The sequence below is a fragment of the Ranitomeya variabilis genome, chromosome 4, assembly GCF_051348905.1.
Source record: "Ranitomeya variabilis isolate aRanVar5 chromosome 4, aRanVar5.hap1, whole genome shotgun sequence".
Lineage (NCBI taxonomy): Eukaryota > Metazoa > Chordata > Amphibia > Anura > Dendrobatidae > Ranitomeya > Ranitomeya variabilis.
This window is the reverse complement of record NC_135235.1, coordinates 230,172,153-230,192,166: the sequence shown is the minus strand read 5'-3', so window position 1 is coordinate 230,192,166 and position 20,014 is coordinate 230,172,153. Positions and strand designations below refer to the sequence as shown.

At 46.4% G+C, this 20,014-nt stretch overlaps 1 protein-coding gene across 4 annotated transcripts in view; it reads left to right on the top strand.

Moving 5' to 3' along the window:
* The first annotated feature begins 1,575 nt into the window (after positions 1–1,575).
* LOC143770499 (chymotrypsin inhibitor-like) overlaps positions 1,576–20,014 on the top strand; it is a 37,865-nt gene continuing 19,426 nt past the window's right edge. Inside the window, exons 1-5 of one of the 4 annotated variants that reach the window (XR_013214644.1) lie at positions 1,576–1,787; positions 3,892–4,051; positions 4,544–4,607; positions 4,800–4,838; positions 7,174–7,477. The gene's annotated coding sequence lies outside the window, so the exon portion shown is untranslated. Of the gene's footprint in view, positions 1,788–3,434; positions 3,457–3,891; positions 4,052–4,543; positions 4,608–4,799; positions 4,839–7,173; positions 7,478–20,014 lie in introns of those variants that run through there. The other 3 variants (XR_013214645.1, XR_013214646.1, XM_077260171.1) reach the window with 3 other exon arrangements.

Here is a 20,014-nt window from a genome sequence, read left to right as displayed (position 1 = left end):
GGGGCTGTGTGTGGGCACAGTTGGTATATTGGGAATATCAGCATACTTAATTCTGATTAATATTAAGTGTTACAATTAAGATGAATATAAAATGTGAAGGAAACCCAGTTCCTCCCACGTCACCAATCCGTGACGTAACTACACAGGCACAGCTCTCCGGCGCGCCCTTTGTCTCTCAGGTCAATAAGGGAACTGCACCTAGAGCAAATGACCGCCAGTGAGACTGCCCTGTTACCTACGCTGGGTATTCTAAGATTCGCAATCAGAGTAAAAGGATCAGCCCAAAATTAATTTATGATTTAATTGCCTTAAGGGCGCGCTAGGTAATTACAAGAAATATACAGTCAAAATATATCAAGAGTTACAGTCAGAGTAAAATATAACAATAATAATACAAGGCTTAGAGGTATAAAGCTGGAGGTCAATTTACCAGGTTGAAGGTCGCTTGTGGAAGCCAGGGGGCTCAGCGTTCTGCAGGTCCAAGACTTAGTTTCCGGGCAGCCCCCAGAAAGCGTGTGCTCCCCTCTGGCTGGCATACCCTCTCCCTTAGTTCCTTAGTTAGTCATCTTCCTCTGTTCTGACCCACTCTCCAAGGGTCCCAGCTCTTAACCCTGCTGTGTCCCTCCCCCCTGTACCTGGGCGGGCTGAGAATCTCCACCCCTCAGCTTCCCTGCAAGATCTGTATCCAATATCTAATAAATGGAATAACTTCCCTCAGGATGATCGGATCAGCACACGGGCGGTACCAGCAACCCCCACATGTACTTATGTTGGCTAACAGATGTAAATCATTCAGCTGCGGCAAGAAAAACTAAGTCTCTGAGCACTAAAAAATACTCGGAGGACCCCCGAGCGTGCTCGAAAAATCTCGAGTAACAAGTATATTCGCTCATCACTATTAATGTTATATATTAATATTGAGCAAAATTAATTTCAGCCTATTGGGTCGGCCTCCAAAACAGTCACAGGTTTCTCATGTGACCCCTTGTGAAAATTAATTGCCCACCTTTACTTTAAACAATTTAATCACACTGTTACAGTGCTATTATTAAGATCACTATATGGGCATCGAAACGCGTGGGTAAAACGTTTCTGGATGATTTTAGTTAGATCTTTATACTTTTTTACAGATTTACACTAAAATTAAGTATTAAAGGTGCAAACCCCAATCCTGTACTGAGTATAGCTGCTGTTATTCGGGAACAGGCCACAGTTTCTGTCCGTGCTCCACTCCTGAGGCTGATTGTCTTGGGATTGGGGAGGGCATGAAGATGATTTTCCTTCTTTTTCTACTGTAAGGTAGTAGCCAGGTAGCATGATGTTCATGATGGTCAGACTGGGAATGTTCCGGAGCTATCAGCCACCAAATCCTATGTAGACATATGGTCAGATATCCGGGGAAAGGAACAAGAAGAACTCAGGAGATAATGAGCAAATATTCAGCACCAGGAAATCTGGATCAGGAGCGGCTGAGTACACAGGAGCAACGTGTCTTCACTTACAGATACTATCATCCTGCCTGCGGCATTAATAAATCTGCACAGAGCAAATAAGAAGCAAAGAGAAACAAAGTAACAACCTCAACAGAAAGAAAGAAACAATTCTGCTCAGGTGTCCAACCCAGAATAAAGGCTGCACCCACCAGACTGCAGCGCTTGCCCCTCCTCGGCACGGCCCACCTACAGGCAGGACCACATATAATCCAGAGGTGGTCACATCATTCATCTACTGCTCTTCTGCGTCCTGAGAATTCGTCTACTCCTGCGGGATCTCACCAACCTCATCCTGTAAGATACGACCTCTATAATTACAGTAGATGAATCTGCACTGATGTCGGCTTTGTACTTTGTGTATCAGATCACTATTACAGGACGCGTAGTATTAGAGCTCGTGGTTTATTGTTAGGATTCAATTATATATAACTTGTGTGTGTTGCAAGAAGTATCTCATGTAGTTGTCTATGACCGCACCTAAATAGGAATAATCGTATATAAGACGATCAAAACTGCAGCCAAATTATAACATTGGGAATATTTTAATTGTTTATATTTTAAGATATTAGGTAACATAAGCATAGGATATCCTGTACTGATCCTGAGTTACAGTTGTGCTCAAAAGTTTACATACCCCAGCAGAATTTTTGCTTTCTTGGCCTTTTTTCAGAGAATATGAATGATAACACCAAAACTTTTTCTCCACTCATGGTTAGTGGTTGGGTGAAACCATTTATTGTCAGACTACTGTGTTTTCTCTTTTTAAATCACAATGACAACCCAAAACATCCAAATGACCCTGATGAAAAGTTCACATACCCCATTTCTTAATACCGTGTATTGCCCCCTCTAACATCAATGACAGCTTGAAGTCTTTTGCGGTAGTTGTGGATGAGGTTCTTTATTTTCTCAGATGGTAAAGCTGCCCACTCTTCTTGACAAAAAGCCTTCGGTTCCTGTCAATTCCTGGGCTGTCTAGCATGAACTGCGCGCTTGAGATTTCCCCAGAGTGGCTCAATGATACTGAGGTCAGGAGACTGAGATGGCCACTCCAGAACCTTCACTTTGTTCTGCTGCAGCCAATGACAGTTTGACTTGGCCTTGTGTTTTGGATCATTGACATATTGAAAGGTAATGTATGTCCCATGTGCAGATTCTGGGCTGATGAGTGCAAATTTGCCTCCAGTATTTGCTGATAATGTTCTGCATTCATCTTTCCTTCATCTTTCACCAAGTTTCCTGTGAATCTGTAGCTCACACATCCCCAAAACATCAGCGATCCACCTCCGTGTTTTACAGTAGGAATGGTGTTCCTTTCATCATAGGCCTTGTTGACCTCTCTCCAAATGTAACATTTATAATTGTGGCCAAAAAGTTCAATTTTGGTCTCATCACTCCAAATTACCTTGTTCCAGAAGCTTTGAGGCTTGTCTCTGTGCTGTTTTGCGTATTGTAGGTGAGATGCTTTGTGGCATTTGAGCAGTAATGGCTTTCTTCTGGCGACTCGACCATGCAACCCATTTTTCTTCAAGTGCCTCCTTATTGTGCATCTTGAAACAGCCACACCACTAGTTTTCAGAGAGTCCAGTATTTCAGCTGATGTTATTTGTGGGTTTTTCTTTGCATCCCGAACAATTTTCCTGGCAGTTGTGGACGACATTTTTGTTGGTCTACCTGACCGTGGATTTGTTTTTGCAGAGCCCCTGATTTCCATTTGTAAATCACAGTGTGAACGCTGCTGACTGGCATGATCTATTCCTTGGATATCTTTTTGTATCGCTTTCCTGTTTTATACTGTTCAACTACCTTTTCCCGTAGATCCGCTGACAATTCTTTTGCTTTCCCCATGACTCACAATCCAGAAACGTCACTGGCTGGATGAAAGATGCCAGAGTCTGTCTGGATCCCAGAAACTCACTCAGCTTTTATGCACACACACTGACTACAAGCAAACAGGTCACAGGTGAGGATGTTTTTTAGTAGCCATTCACACCCATTTGTGTCAACTTCTGTTCATGCTATCAGGCCAAAATCGCCAGGGGATGTAAACTTTTGATTAATGTCATTTGGATGTTTTGGGTTGTCATTATAATTTAAAAAGAGAAAACACAGTAGAGACAATAAATGGCTTCACCCAACCACTAACCATGAGTGGAGAAAACGTTTTGGTGTTATCATTCATATCCTCTGAAAAAAGGCCAAGAAAGCAAAAATTCTGCTGGGAATGTAAACTTTTGAGCACAACTGTACATTACTGATCCTGTGTTACACCCTGTGTATTAGTTGGGGATGTTCTCGGCTGTTGTCGCTCTTCCATTATTAGAATAAACTAGGACACGTTATCTGCATAAAGTTCAATAATCTTCTGATCTTGCAATTCTTGATGTTGCTTTTCCAGTTTGCTGTTGGCACAATCACTAGTAGTATCGTGTTAGGCGATGATGACATTATACATAGGTCACAGATCACGCCCTCGCCGCTCCTAACCTTACTGTATATAAGATGCTGCACTTGTAGGATCCGGCATCACCAGGAGCCGTGTGCTGTGCATCCTCCAGGTAGGTACCGAAATGTTTGCTCTTATCCAGAGGAAAGATAGAATCATATTATCCCAATACCAGAGAGAAGCGCTACATCTATAGAACACCCGTCAGGAGATGGAGATTTACTTATATTCATAGCATCCAGTGGGAACCACACTGAGGATACCGGGGCTGGAGCTCCCCTTATAATGGATCTGTCACTTGTTTCATTACTGTATTAAAGGGTGTATGGATGTCAGGGAGAAAGCTTCAGAAGCCGGAGACCTTTATAAAGAGGAACTCTTCCTTGGTGCTCCCTATTTATTTAAACAGATGGCATGTAATACTACATTTCTCCTCCAGTGGCCGCTGTAGGGAATTGAGAAGCTGCACCTCCATCAATCAGTTAATTATAGGGACGGCTTCGAAATTAGACTAATCTTTTAAGTGTTATGTTAAGCATTAATTGATTTTTGCAATATAGCAAGAGAAAAAAACTAAATATCTGATGCAATTGATAATTTACAGAAAAACAGTGGAACATCATCGCTAAATATGGGGCGAACATCTGCAGTGCTGCTGGCCTCCCTGAGTGAGTTGCATGCGTTATGTACTGTACATTGTATTATACTATAGATATATACTAATAATAGAAGAAGGAAGAATCCAATTTTCCTTGGCTTTTTTAATGTATATTTTGCAGTAGAAATATTATTATTATTATTATTAATTATTTATCTTCTTATTATCATTATTATTTATTTATTTTATTAATAATTCTCAGCTCTGCTCCTCATGGTGATCGCTGCACAATCAGCAGACAGTAAGTATTTGATATTCTCTATGATATACATGATGTCCTACATTGTATCATGACGATTATAATATAAGGATTTGATTTTGTCTAGTCTTCCAGGGAGCTTCCTGTGGGCCACAGTGACAACTCGTGCTTAGAGGTGTTGTCACATCCCTTCCCCCACTTGTACTCTTCTTTTGCAGGAAGGATTTACATAAATCTCTTATCTAAAAGTGGAATCTGGAAATGGAACACTGAAGAGAAAACTGATACATTGTGTCATATCTAGTGTTGAGCATTCCGATGCTGCAAGTATCGGGTATCGGCCGATACTTGCTGTATCGGAATTTCCGATACCGAGATCCGATATTTTTGTAATATCGGATATCGGTATCGAAACAACATTAATGTAAAAAGGTGTAAAAGAAAGAATTAAAATAAAAAAAATCGCTATACTCACCTGTCCGACGCAGCCGGGACCTCGGCGATTGTAAGCGGCAGCGTTGTTTCTTTAAAATTCGCGCTTTTACTTGCTTACGTGAATTCCCGGCTTCTGATTGGTCAGGGCGGCCATGTTGCCGGGACTCGGACCAATCACAGCAAGCCGTGACGAAATTACGTCACGGCTTGCTGTGATTGGTCCGCGTCCCGGCAACATGGCCGCCATTAACCAATCACAAGCCGTGACGTCACGGGAGGCTGGACACGCGCTTATTTTGAAAAGCGCGCGTGTCCAGCCTCCCGTGACGTCAACGCTTGTGATTGGTCACGGCGCCATATTGCCGGGATGCGGACCAATCACAGCAAGCCGTGACGAAATTACGTCACGGCTTGCTGTGATTGGTCCGCGTCCCAGGAACATGGCCGCCATTAACCAATCACAAGCCGTGACGTCACGGGAGGCTGGACACGCGCTTATTTTGAAAAGCGCGCGTGTCCAGCCTCCCGTGACGTCACGGCTTGTGATTGGTCACGGCGCCATATTGCCGGGACGCGGACCAATCACAGCAAGCCGTGACGTAATTTCGTCACGGCTTGCTGTGATTGGTCCGAGTCCCGGCAACATGGCCGCCCTGACCAATCAGAAGCCGGGAATTCACGTAAGCAAGTAAAAGCGCGAATTTTAAAGAAACAACGCTGCCGCTTACAATCGCCGAGGTCCCGGCTGCGTCGGACAGGTGAGTATAGCGATATTTTTTATTTTAATTCTTTATTTTACACATTTATATGGTTCCCAGGGCCTGAAGGAGAGTTTCCTCTCCTTCAGACCCTGGGAACCATCAGGAATACCGTCCGATACCTGAGTCCCATTGACTTGTATTGGTATCGGGTATCGGTATCGGATTGGATCCGATATTTTGCCGGTATCGGCCGATACTTTCCGATACCGATACTTTCAAGTATCGGACGGTATCGCTCAACACTAGTCATATCCATTATACAGGCTTCCTTCTTTATGCCCTGTGCCAGGCTCCACCCTTCAGGCCATTAGGTGGCATAACACATTGTATCAGTTTTACTCGAAGCCTTATTTTAAATAAAAAATCATGATTCCTAAACAGATATTTTATTGTTATAGGGGTTGTCCACATTTAGAGACATTATACACTATATTTTTTACTTAAAAATAATTGTCACACTCTGGTTATATTAAACCTTTGGTGCCATTTTGCTTTCACAAGTTCTTCCATTTAAATTTTTATGGATTATATCCGTGTGAATGTACAGGTAGTGTAGAGTAGGTGTGTTAATATTCTCACCAATTGCCGTCTTCTCCGGTATCCAGTGGTCATCTTCTCAGTCCTATAACTAAAGTTCCAGTTCTCCGGATCTTGTATGAGCTGGAAGTTGTGAACGAGGCTCCGTAGATTTACATTGTAACAGTGACACATGGAGCCCTGTATGATCCGGCTAGATAGAAAAGTGACCCAGAATAGGACAGAGCGGCACTGGACACCACAGAAGACTGCGATCGGTGAGTATACAATACACCTACAATGCATATTACATTCACACAGGTATAAGCCATAACCATAGATACAGGAGGGTTTCTTTAAGTAAATAAAACGTTCCAAAAGTTGCAGGACCCCTTAATGACATCATAGTGAGTCATAGTGAGTGCAGTTCACCCTCTTATCCTGCAGAGCTGATCCAGAGCACATCCTCTTTATTCACAGACCCCCAAATATTTATGTAACAATGTTTATTATTGAGAAAGAAAAGACAAAACAGAGATGGAGGCTGCACCTCACACATATTAGGCTGCTACAGCTTTTGGTTTAGGACTTATTATTATCTATGAGTGGAAGCACCGGACAAACACTAATATGCTCCTTATTGTTCTCCTCTTATATTTTTACAGCCGAATGTAAAGCAGGCGAGGTGTATAATGAATGTGGGAGCGCCTGTCCGCCAACCTGCGATAACCTGGGTCGTGTAGATGCTTGTATTTTAATGTGTGTACCCGGTTGTTTCTGCAAGGAGGGCACCCTAAGAAACAACAAGGGTGAATGTGTGACTAAGGAAAACTGCTGAAGCGGGAACTGCCCCTAAAGTAGTTACACCTATTAAATCTGCCACTTTATGTCTTTGTAACAACTGATACATTTAAAGTGACTTTGTCTGAATTTAAAGAGGCGTCTTATATAAATAAAGTGATTGGCTAACCTCGTTGTTTTTGTCTGTATCAGGACTTGTACATACACAGATCTCTGATCAATCAGATCACCGTCAATCTATATCATCTATTGATTTGGTTATATTTCATCTTGTATTTTCTGACACTTAGAGATCACTGTGTAAGGTTCAGTAGTCATTGCCCACAACACGAGCAGCTGTAATCTGGTGGGCTACAGAGCAGAATTGGGGATTTCGGCTCACTTTTTATAGCTTTCCTTTATGTAACAGAAGAGTGATCATGGTTGTGTCCTTTTAAAAGTCAATCACACAGTCCCTGACAATGTCCTCCAAGAGAAAGCCAGGTAATCAATAAGGAATCCCAGGTACAGCACCCTCCAAAAGTCAGCCCCAGTGCCCCTCTGAAGAATCAGCCACAGTTTCCACCTCAAGAGACAGTCATTATACCCCACCAGAAAAGTCCGATATTGTTCTCCCAACAGGAAGGAGTCACCGCTCCTCATTACAACCCAGTCGTAGTGTTTTCTATAGAAAGTAATCTCATTAGTCCTGGTGGTCCATAGAAAAGCCAAATAGATGGATAGTTTCATAGATGAACCTGCATCACATCAGGGTTTGTCCCTTGGTTGCACTTCAGGAGTCCACCTCCATGCTTCTTCTTTGCTGAGTTGCAGTGCGCTCCTTCATGATTGACAGTTCACACAAACATCATCATTGCACCACTGGCCCAAACTGTGCGCTCCCGATGCTTCGCCTCTGCAGAGCGATGCAGGGATTCCTGTCATGATTCCCAATGGCAGGGAAACATCAAAACACAAAAATAACGGACGAGCTCTGGGTGATGGAATCTCGAGCTGACCGTGAGCTAAATCTACCACACAACTAATAGTAGCCAGGGAGCATACCTGATTAACCCTAGATGCCACGCGCCAGCCGGAGGACTAACTACCCCTGGTAGAGGAAGGAACAGACCTGGCTTACCTCTAGGGAAATACCCCAAAAGATGATAGCAGCCCCCCACATGTAATGACGGTGAGTTTAGAGGAAAAGACATACACAGTATGAAGGTAGATTTAGCAAAGAGAGGTCCACTTACTAGATAGCAGAAGGATACAAAAGAGGACTTCACGGTCAACTGAAAACCCTATCAAAAAACCATCCTGAAATTACTTTAAGACTCCTGTGTCAACTCATGACACAGGAGTGGCAATTTCAGCCCACAAGAGCTTCCAGCTACAGAGAATAACAAAACTGCAAACTGGACAAAAGATACAAAACAAAAGGACAAAGTCCACTTAGCTGATCAGCAGACTAGTAGCAGGAACATGCAACCGAAGGCTCTGGTTACAATGATGACCGGCAAGGAAATGACTGGAGAGCAAGGCTAAATAGGAAACTCCCAAACACTGATGGGAGCAGGTGAACTGAGACAGCAAAGACACACAAGTCACCAGTACCACCAGCAACCATCAGGGGAGCCCAAAAGCGGATTCACAACAGTACCCCCCCTTAAGGAGGGGGCACCGAACCCTCACGAGAACCACCAGGACGATCTGGATGAGCCCTATGAAAGGCACGAACCAAATCCGAGGCATGAACATCAGAGGCAGTTACCCAAGAATTATCTTCTTGACCATAGCCCTTCCATTTAACCAGATACTGAAGTCTCCGTCTGGAAATACGGGAGTCCAGGATCTTCTCCACAACGTACTCCAATTCACCCCCTACCAGCACAGGAGCAGGAGGTTCAGTAGAAGGAACCACCGGTACCTCATACCTCCGCAACAACGACCGATGGAATACATTATGGATAGCGAAAGATGCCGGGAGGTCCAAACGAAAGGACACAGGGTTAAGAATCTCCAAAATCCTATAAGGACCGATGAACCGGGGCTTAAACTTAGGAGAAGAAACCCTCATAGGGACAAAACGGGAAGACAACTACACCAAGTCCCCAACACGAAGGCGAGGACCAACACGACGCCGGCGGTTAGCAAACTGCTGAGTCCTCTCCTGGGACAACTTCAAATTGTCCACCACTTGTCCCCAAATCCGATGCAACCGATCCACCACAGCATCAACTCCCGGACAATCCGAAGATTCCACCTGACCAGATGAAAAACGAGGGTGAAACCCTGAATTGCAAAAGAAAGGGGAAACCAAAGTGGCAGAACTAGCCCGATTATTAAGAGCAAACTCTGCCAACGGCAAAAAGGCAACCCAGTCATCCTGATCCGCAGACACAAAACACCTCAAATAAGTCTCCAAAGTTTGATTAGCTCGCTCCGTCTGGCCATTAGTCTGAGGATGGAATGCAGACGAAAAAGACAAATCAATTCCCAACCTGGAACAGAATGTCCGCCAAAATCTAGACACGAACTGGGCTCCCCTGTCAGAAACGATGTTTTCCGGAATCCCATGCAGGTGAACCACATTTTGAAAAAACAGAGGGACCAATTCAGATGAGGAAGGCAACTTAGGCAATGGCACCAAATGGACCATTTTAGAAAAACGGTCAAACACCACCCAGATGACAGACATCTTCTGAGAAACAGGGAGATCAGAAATAAAGTCCATAGAGATGTGCGTCCAAGGCCTCTTCGGAATAGGCAAGGGCAACAATAACCCACTAGCCCTAGAACAACAAGGCTTGGCCCGAGCACAAACATCACAAGACTGCACAAAAACACGCACATCTCGAGACAGGGAAGGCCACCAGAAGGACCTAGCCACCAAATCTCTAGTACCAAAAATTCCAGGATAACCTGCCAGAGTAGAAGAATGAACTTCCGAGATGACTCTACTGGTCCAATCATCAGGAACAAACAGTCTACCAGGTGGACAACGATCAGGTCTATCTGCCTGAAATTCTTGCAAAGCACGTCGCAAGTCTGGGGAGACAGCAGACAAAACCACCCCATCCTTAAGGATACCAGCAGGTTCAGAATCCCCAGGAGAGTCAGGCTCAAAACTCCTAGAAAGAGCATCTGCCTTCACATTTTTAGAACCCGGTAAGTATGAGACCACAAAATTAAACCGAGAAAAAAAACAACGACCAGCGTGCCTGTCTAGGATTCAGGCGCCTGGCAGACTCCAGATAAATCAGATTCTTGTGATCAGTCAAAACCACCACCTGATGTCTGGCACCCTCAAGCCAATGACGCCACTCCTCAAACGCCCACTTCATGGCTAAAAGCTCCCGATTACCAACATCATAGTTTCGCTCGGCGGCCGAAAATTTACGAGAAAAGAACGCACAAGGTCTCATCACTGAGCAATCGGAACTTTTCTGCGACAAAACCGCCCCTGCTCCGATCTCGGAAGCATCGACCTCAACCTGAAAGGGAAGAGAAACATCAGGCTGGCGCAACACAGGAGCAGACGAAAAGCGGCGCTTAACCTCCCGAAAGGCCTCCACAGCAGCAGGGGACCAATCGGCAACATCAGCACCCTTTCTAGTCAAATCAGTCAAAGGTTTAGCAACGCCAGAAAACCCAGTTATAAATCGACGATAGAAATTAGCAAAGCCCAAGAATTTCTGAAGACTCTTAAGAGAAGTAGGCTGCGTCCAGTCACAAATAGTCCGAACCTTAACAGGGTCCATCTCAACAGAAGAAGGGGAAAAAATGTACCCCAAAAAAGAAATCTTTTGAACCCCAAAAACACACTTTGAACCCTTTACACACAAAGAACTAGTCCGCAAAACCTGAAAAACCCTCCTGACCTGTTGAACATGAGACTCCCAGTCATCAGAAAAAATCAAAATATCGTCCAAATACACAATCATAAATTTATCCAAATATTCACGGAAAATATCATGCATAAAGGACTGAAAGACCGAAGGTGCATTTGAAAGGCCGAAAGGCATTACTAAATACTCAAAATGGCCCTCAGGCGTATTAAATGCGGTTTTCCACTCATCCCCCTGCTTAATTCGCACCAAATTATACGCCCCACGAAGATCAATCTTAGAGAACCACTTAGCCCCTCTTATGCGAGCAAACAAATCAGTCAACAAAGGCAACGGATACTGATATTTGACTGTAATTTTATTCAGGAGTCGATAATCAATACAAGGCCTCAGAGAGCCATCCTTCTTAGACACAAAGAAAAAACCAGCTCCTAAAGGAGATGAAGAAGGACGAATATGTCCCTTTTCCAGGGACTCCTTAATATACTCTCGCAAAGCAGCATGTTCAGGCACAGATAAATTAAACAAATGACCCTTTGGAAATTTACTGCCAGGAATCAGATCTATGGCGCAATCACAATCTCTGTGGGGAGGGAGAGAACCAATCTTAGGCTCTTCAAAAACATCACGATAATCAGACAAAAATGCTGGAATCTCAGAGGGAGTAGATGACGAAATGGAAACCAAAGGTACATCCCCATGAGCCCCCCGACATCCCCAGCTTATCACAGACATTGTTTTCCAGTCAAGGACTGGGTTATGAGATTGTAACCATGGTAATCCAAGCACTAAAACATCATGTAAATTGTACAACACAAGGAAGCGAATCACCTCCTGATGGTCTGGAGTCATACGCATAGTCACTTGCGTCCAGAATTGTGGTTTATTACTAGCCAAAGGGGTAGAATCAATACCCTTCAGAGGTATAGGGACTTCCAGTGGCTCTAAATCAAACCCACAGCGCCTGGCAAAGGACCAATCCATAAGACTCAGGGCGGCGCCAGAGTCCACATAGGCATCCACAGTAATAACTGATAATGAACAAATCAAGGTTACAGACAGAATAAATTTAGACTGTAAAGTGCAAATAGACTTGTCAGCCTTCTTTGTGCGTTTAGAGCATGCTGATATAACATGAGCAGAATCACCACAATAGAAACATAACCCATTTTTACGCCTGTAATTCTGCCGCTTGCTTCTGGACAGAGTTCTGTCACATTGCATATTCTCTGGCGACTTTTCAGAAGATACCGCCAAATGGTGCACAGGCTTGCGCTCCCGCAAACGCCGATCAATCTGAATAGCCATTGTCATGGACTCATTCAGACCTGTAGGCGCAGGGAACCCGACCATAACATCCTTAACGGCATCAGAGAGGCCCTCTCTGAAATTTGCCGCTAGGGCGCACTCATTCCACTGAGTAAGCACAGACCATTTACGAAATTTTTGGCAGTATATCTCAGCTTCATCTTGCCCTTGAGATAGGGCTATCAAAGCTTTTTCAGCTTGAATCTCCAAATTAGGTTCCTCATAAAGCAAGCCTAAAGCCAGAAAAAAGGCATCCACATTGAGCAACGCAGGATCCCCTGGTGTCAATGAAAATGCCCAGTTTTGAGCGTCACCTCGCAGCAAAGAAATCACAATCTTAACCTGCTGGACAGGATCTCCAGAGGAGTGAGGTCTGAGAGAAAGGAATAATTTACAATTATATTTGAAATTCAGAAACCGAGATCTATCTCCGGAAAACACCTCTGGTGTAGGAATCTTAGGTTCAGACATCGGAGTATGTATAACAAATTCTTGTAAATTTTGAACCTTAGTAGCAAGATTATTTAAACCTGCAGCCAAGCTCTGAGGATCCATCTTTAAACAGGTGAGATCAGAGCCATTCAAGGATTAGAAGGAGAGAAAGGCAAAGGCTGTAATTAGAGCTGAAATACAACTGATCCAACTATGGAGCAAACATAGGAAAAAAAAAAAAAAAACTCTACAGACTTCTTTTTCTCTCCTTTCTTCTGCCAGTAACTTTAACACGGGCCGGTCATACTGTCATGATTCCCAATGGCAGGGAAACATCAAAACACAAAAATAACGGACGAGCTCTGGGTGATGGAATCTCGAGCTGACCGTGAGCTAAATCTACCACACAACTAATAGTAGCCAGGGAGCATACCTGATTAACCCTAGATGCCACGCGCCAGCCGGAGGACTAACTACCCCTGGTAGAGGAAGGAACAGACCTGGCTTACCTCTAGGGAAATACCCCAAAAGATGATAGCAGCCCCCCACATGTAATGACGGTGAGTTTAGAGGAAAAGACATACACAGTATGAAGGTAGATTTAGCAAAGAGAGGTCCACTTACTAGATAGCAGAAGGATACAAAAGAGGACTTCACGGTCAACTGAAAACCCTATCAAAAAACCATCCTGAAATTACTTTAAGACTCCTGTGTCAACTCATGACACAGGAGTGGCAATTTCAGCCCACAAGAGCTTCCAGCTACAGAGAATAACAAAACTGCAAACTGGACAAAAGATACAAAACAAAAGGACAAAGTCCACTTAGCTGATCAGCAGACTAGTAGCAAGAACATGCAACCGAAGGCTCTGGTTACAATGATGACCGGCAAGGAAATGACTGGAGAGCAAGGCTAAATAGGAAACTCCCAAACACTGATGGGAGCAGGTGAACTGAGACAGCAAAGACACACAAGTCACCAGTACCACCAGCAACCATCAGGGGAGCCCAAAAGCGGATTCACAACAGATTCCTGCTTACCAGCTCAATAGAGGAGAGTTTGCAGGTACTGCCAGTAATGGCCAGTATCCTCAGCAATAAGCAAAAAACATAAAAATTATCCTAATTATTCAATTAGACACATTTTTGAAGAAGGTAATAATAGCCCTTTAAAGTTGATGGTGGCACCTGATCCACTCCAGACTTGGTTTCCAATCCATAAAGCGGCCATGTATGGGGAAAAGTTACAACGAACTTTCCTGGTCTCCACTCGCCGGATTGGTCACATCTCCCCTATTATTGGCTACCTACAATTAGAGATAAGTGAACCTTTCAAGTTTCGGTTCGGTTACATTCGCCAAATGTTTAGACATTCACTGAACATGTTCACCAAAAAGTTTGACTAATGTACCCGAACCCCATTAAATTCAACAAGAGGCCAAACCAAATGTACACACAACACCTTACGGAGTGACAAAAAGGGGGTTTCCTGCTGTACATTGGGCATCTATGTGGGGATCCTGCTCGACATGGGGAGGCTACAGGAGGCTCCTGCTGAACATAGGGAAGCTATGGGGGTTTCCTGCTGTACATTGGGCATCTATGAGGGGATGCTGCTAGACATGGGGAGGCTACGGAAGGCTCCTGCTGGACATAGTGAAGCTATGGGGGTTTCCTGCTGTACATTAGGCATCTATGAGTGGATCCTGCCCGACATGGGGAGGCTACGGGAGGCTCCTGCTGGACATAGGGAAGCTATGGGGGTTTCCTGCTGTACAGTAGGCGTCTATGAGGGGATCCTGCACGACATGGGGAGGCTACAGGAGGCTCCTGCTGAACATAGGGAAGCTATGGGGGTTTCCTGCTGTACATTAGGGGTCTATGAGGGGATCTTGCTCGACATGGGGAGGCTACGGGAGGCTCCTGCTGGACATAGGGAAGCTATGGGGGTTTCCTACTGTACATTGGGCATCTATGAGGGGATCCTTCTCGACATGAGTAGAGTGCCCGCCAGGGCCGTGGGGTACTCGGTTCCGGGTCCCTGGGCGCCCATGTTAAAGGAAAAGTCTTTAAAGGGGTCTGGTGAATAATACAAGTTTGTGATACCACTTGTGGTATTCAGTCAGTGATGACCAACGTTGCTTAAATGGGTTCTCTGGGGTGATGTTATGGCTGCAGGGATGGTATGGCTTCCCACAGGTGAAGTGTCTCCCCAGGGCTCCCGGTCTGTACATGGAAGATGGTGAATGGCACAGTAAAGAATGAGGACACAGGTTTGCAGTCTCTTTATCTCTTTACTGTATGGTTCAGGCAGCCACAGTCCAGGATACGGGATCACAGGAGCTGGTGATGGTCCGGCTGGCTTGGAATCATCTCAGGAATCCCCCTAACCAGGTGGGGTTGGAAGCCTTCCTTCTATCGCTGTGGTGTTGTAGTCCCTTGCTGTCTTAGGCCTCACACAAGGTCCTCACGTTCTCTCTCTGTCCCCCTTTAGGTAGGACACAAACCCGTATGACAGGTAGCTCGAGCCTCTTTCCAGGATCTCTATCACGACCCGGGCTCTATCTGTTACTGTGTCCTCGGGTGTTAATAGTGGACAGTAGTGTTGAGCGATACTTTCCGATATCGGAAAGTATCGGTATCGGAAAGTATCGGCCGATACCGTCAAAATATCGGATCCAATCCGATACCGATACCCGATCCCAATGCAAGTCAATGGGACGAAAATATCGGAATTAAAATAAACCCTTTATAAACTTGTAGGTTCATTCTACATGAAGGAAAACAACTAAGAATAATGTAGGATGTATTGGGGGACGTGGCGGAGACATTAAAGGCACAGAGGTTTAGCCCAATGTAATAGAATAGCAGGATTTTGGGTTTTTTTTATGACGTTCGGCGGTAGAAAGATTTTGACTATGTTAATTTTTTTTTTTATTTTGTCAGATATTGATGTTTCACTACTTCCACGCCCTTCACCTTCTTTTTTACTTCTCCCACACTTTCTTCTTCATTATCCTCATCATCAGCTTCTTTGACATCAACTTCTTCACCTTATTCATCTTCTTCTTCATCTTCTACCTATTATTTTTTTGGTTACATTGTTCATATTCTTTTTATTTTACTATTATCTTCATCATATTCTACTTCTTCATCATATTCTTATTTGTGACAGGCATTCCCGTAGTTGTTATCTATAAAAGTTTGAAGATTACACCTTCCGTTCTGCCTGTCACAAAACAGTTACATTTGTCCGCGTTCAGTTTGGCCTGCAGCATCAGGCTTTATCCAGGGGCACCACGAGGAGGAACGGACTCACCCCCATACACTGCTTAGTCTTCTTCTGCTTATAATTTAGATAATATTTTTTGCTCTGATATTTAGTGTTATGCTTAATGTTCTTCTGCTCTTTGTTCTGCAGCCTCTTGTTCTTCTGCTTCTCGGTCTTCCAGGTCGTCGTCGTCTCCAGGGTCGTCGTCTCCGGGGTCGTCGTCATCGGGGTGGTCTTCAGGGTCGTCGTCTCCGGGGTCGTCGTCATCGGGGTGGTCTTCGGGGCCATCGTCTCCAGGGTCGTCGTCATCATGGTGGTTGTCGTCTCTGGTGTCGTCGTCATCTTAGGGGTGGTCTTCCGGGTCATCGTGTTTAGTCTCTTGAACTTGGAAATGTAGCAGAAGGTACAAGAAGGCTGAGAAAATGCCGAGAACCAGCTGATGGAACTGGAACTCAGATGGCTACCCGAAGGTCCAAGAGCCAATGGAACTACCGAGGACCAGCTGACGTTACTGGAACCCGGTTACTAAGCAGGAGGTACCCGTGCCTGAAAGCACTACCAAGGACCACCTGACGTTGGTGGAACTCGGATACCCAGAGGGAGGCACCTAAGCCAAAGGCTCTGCCCGGAACCAGCTGACGGTACTGGAACCAGGATGGGGAGCAGAAGGTACAAGAGCAAGTGTCTGCGTGGCTTTTGCAGGACACGATGCCGGCTGCACAGCAGGGGAACAGCTGGCGGTGCTGAACCCCACTGACACATTGGCTGGTGTTTTTCTCTGTGCAGCTAGCAGTACCGGGCCCCAACTGGCGGTGTTGGAGCCCGGGGTCAGCAGGAGGAGGAGATGGAGCAGAGTGTAGGCCGAAGCCTGCACTGGCGGCAGCTTTTGGGTCTGTTGTGCCTGCGTGGCAGTTGCAGGACACGTTGCCGGCTGCACAGCAGGGGAACAGCTGGCGGTGCTGAACCCCACTGACACATTGGCTGGTGTTTTTCTCTGTGCAGCTAGCAGTACCGGGCCCCAACTGGCGGTGTTGGAGCCCAGGGCTCTGCAGGGGGAGCAGAGTGTAGGCCAAAGCCTAATTGAACCAATTTCAAAGGTAACCTTTAACCCCCCCTCAGGGGTTACAAAGTAGAAGAGCCACAGCTTATGCAGCAGTAGTGCTGCACAAGTCAAAGGTTGCTCTTTTAATTTCGCTCCTTGCACACGCTGAATGAAACACGTATAACATTTAGCCCTTTAAACAGTCAAACTGTGTTGGAGGCGCGAGTTCCCTTTGTAATGAGACGCAGCACAGATGTCAAGAATCCCACCTTGGTGCTGGGTGCAGCCTCCTGAGCGTTGTTATTTGCTGTACAGGAGTCTGCGCTGTCGTGTGATCCCCTGGCCTAGCGCTGTTAGCGCTGCCCATGTTCTGGCATCATTTAATGTCGGCCGGTGCGGTTCGCGATGACCATGAATCCCAGCCCCGCAGTGTCTTAACATTGTTAAAACACTGCGGGGCTGGGATTCAGGGCCTGGCGCAGCACATATGTTCGCCTCTCACACTCGGGTCCTTACACCCGCTTCAGACTGTGCGGCGTCATCTGATCCCTTATCGCATGCCACGGCCATGAAGCCGCACAGTCCGCAGAAGGCGGAAGGAGATGAGGGACAGGCGAACTGATGCACTGATCATGCCCGTCAATCACACCCTCGCAGTCCCAATAAATAAGACAACGAGGGGCGTTGTGTGGGTCAGGGCGGCCGCAGAGGCGCAGGCAGCCAAACAATGATGCCAGAGGACGGGCAGCGCTACCAAGGGGGTTGCAGCGTGTCATTACAAAGGAAAGTCACACCACCGGGACGGTTAAATGGTCACACAGAGGACACATTTTAGACGTGTTTTCAGTTCCACATGTGCGAGGAGAATACGTTTATGAGCCACCTTGCACACATGCAGCATTACCGCTGTACAAGGTGGCCTTTAAAACGTACAAACGCCTGGGGGAGGGGGGACAGGTTCCCTTCAATTTCAGTTCTTGTGTCTGCGTGGCTTTTGCAGGACACGATGCCGGCTGCACAGCAGGGGAACAGCTGGCGGTGCTGAACCCCACTGACACATTGGCTGGTGTTTTTCTCTGTGCAGCTAGCAGTACCGGGCCCCAACTGGCGGTGTTGGAGCCCGGGGTCAGCAGGAGGAGGAGATGGAGCAGAGTGTAGGCCGAAGCCTGCACTGGCGGCAGCTTTTGGGTCTGTTGTGCCTGCGTGGCAGTTGCAGGACACGTTGCCGGCTGCACAGCAGGGGAACAGCTGGCGGTGCTGAACCCCACTGACACATTGGCTGGTGTTTTTCTCTGTGCAGCTAGCAGTACCGGGCCCCAACTGGCGGTGTTGGAGCCCAGGGCTCTGCAGGGGGAGCAGAGTGTAGGCCGAAGCCTAATTGAACCAATTTCAAAGGTAACCTTTAACCCCCCCTCAGGGGTTACAAAGTAGAAGAGCCACAGCTTATGCAGCAGTAGTGCTGCACAAGTCAAAGGTTGCTCTTTTAATTTCGCTCCTTGCACACGCTGAATGAAACACGTATAACATTTAGCCCTTTAAACAGTCAAACTGTGTTGGAGGCGCGAGTTCCCTTTGTAATGAGACGCAGCACAGATGTCAAGAATCCCACCTTGGTGCTGGGTGCAGCCTCCTGAGCGTTGTTATTTGCTGTACAGGAGTCTGCGCTGTCGTGTGATCCCCTGGCCTAGCGCTGTTAGCGCTGCCCATGTTCTGGCATCATTTAATGTCGGCCGGTGCGGTTCGCGATGACCATGAATCCCAGCCCCGCAGTGTCTTAACATTGTTAAAACACTGCGGGGCTGGGATTCAGGGCCTGGCGCAGCACATATGTTCGCCTCTCACACTCGGGTCCTTACACCCGCTTCAGACTGTGCGGCGTCATCTGATCCCTTATCGCATGCCACGGCCATGAAGCCGCACAGTCCGCAGAAGGCGGAAGGAGATGAGGGACAGGCGAACTGATGCACTGATCATGCCCGTCAATCACACCCTCGCAGTCCCAATAAATAAGACAACGAGGGGCGTTGTGTGGGTCAGGGCGGCCGCAGAGGCGCAGGCAGCCAAACAATGATGCCAGAAGATGGGCAGCGCTACCAAGGGGGTTGCAGCGTGTCATTACAAAGGAAAGTCACACCACCGGGACGGTTAAATGGTCACACAGAGGACACATTTTAGACGTGTTTTCAGTTCCACATGTGCGAGGAGAATACGTTTATGAGCCACCTTGCACACATGCAGCATTACTGCTGTACAAGGTGGCTGTAAAACATAGAAACACCTGGGGGAGGGGGGACAGGTTCCCTTCAATTTCAGTTCTTGTGTCTGCGTGGCGGTCGCAGGACACGTTGCCGGCTGCACAGCAGGGGAACAGCTGGCGGTGCTGAACCCCACTGACACATTGGTGAGTTGTTTTTCTCTGTGCAGCTAGCACATCTGGGCCCCAACTGGCGGTGTTAGAGCCCAGGGTCAGCAGGAGGAGCAGGGGGAGCGGAGTGTAGGCCGAAGCCTGCACTGGAGCAAGTTGAAAGGAAACCTTTAACCCCCCCCCCCCCCAGGCGTTTGTAGCTGGAAGAGCCATCGTGTACACCACTAATGCTGGAAAAGGTAAACTTAGCTCTTTTAATTATGGTCCTTGCAGATGCTGAACCTAACACTTATGAAATGTGTCCCCTCACAGCGTTCAACCGTCCGGTAGGTGGAACTTTCCTTTGTCATGTGACGCAGCACAGCCGTCATTTTTACCCCCTTGGCGCCATGCGCCGCCTCCTCAGCGTTGTTTGAATCTGTCCCGGAGCCTGCGCTGTTAGGTTACCCCTTGGCCAT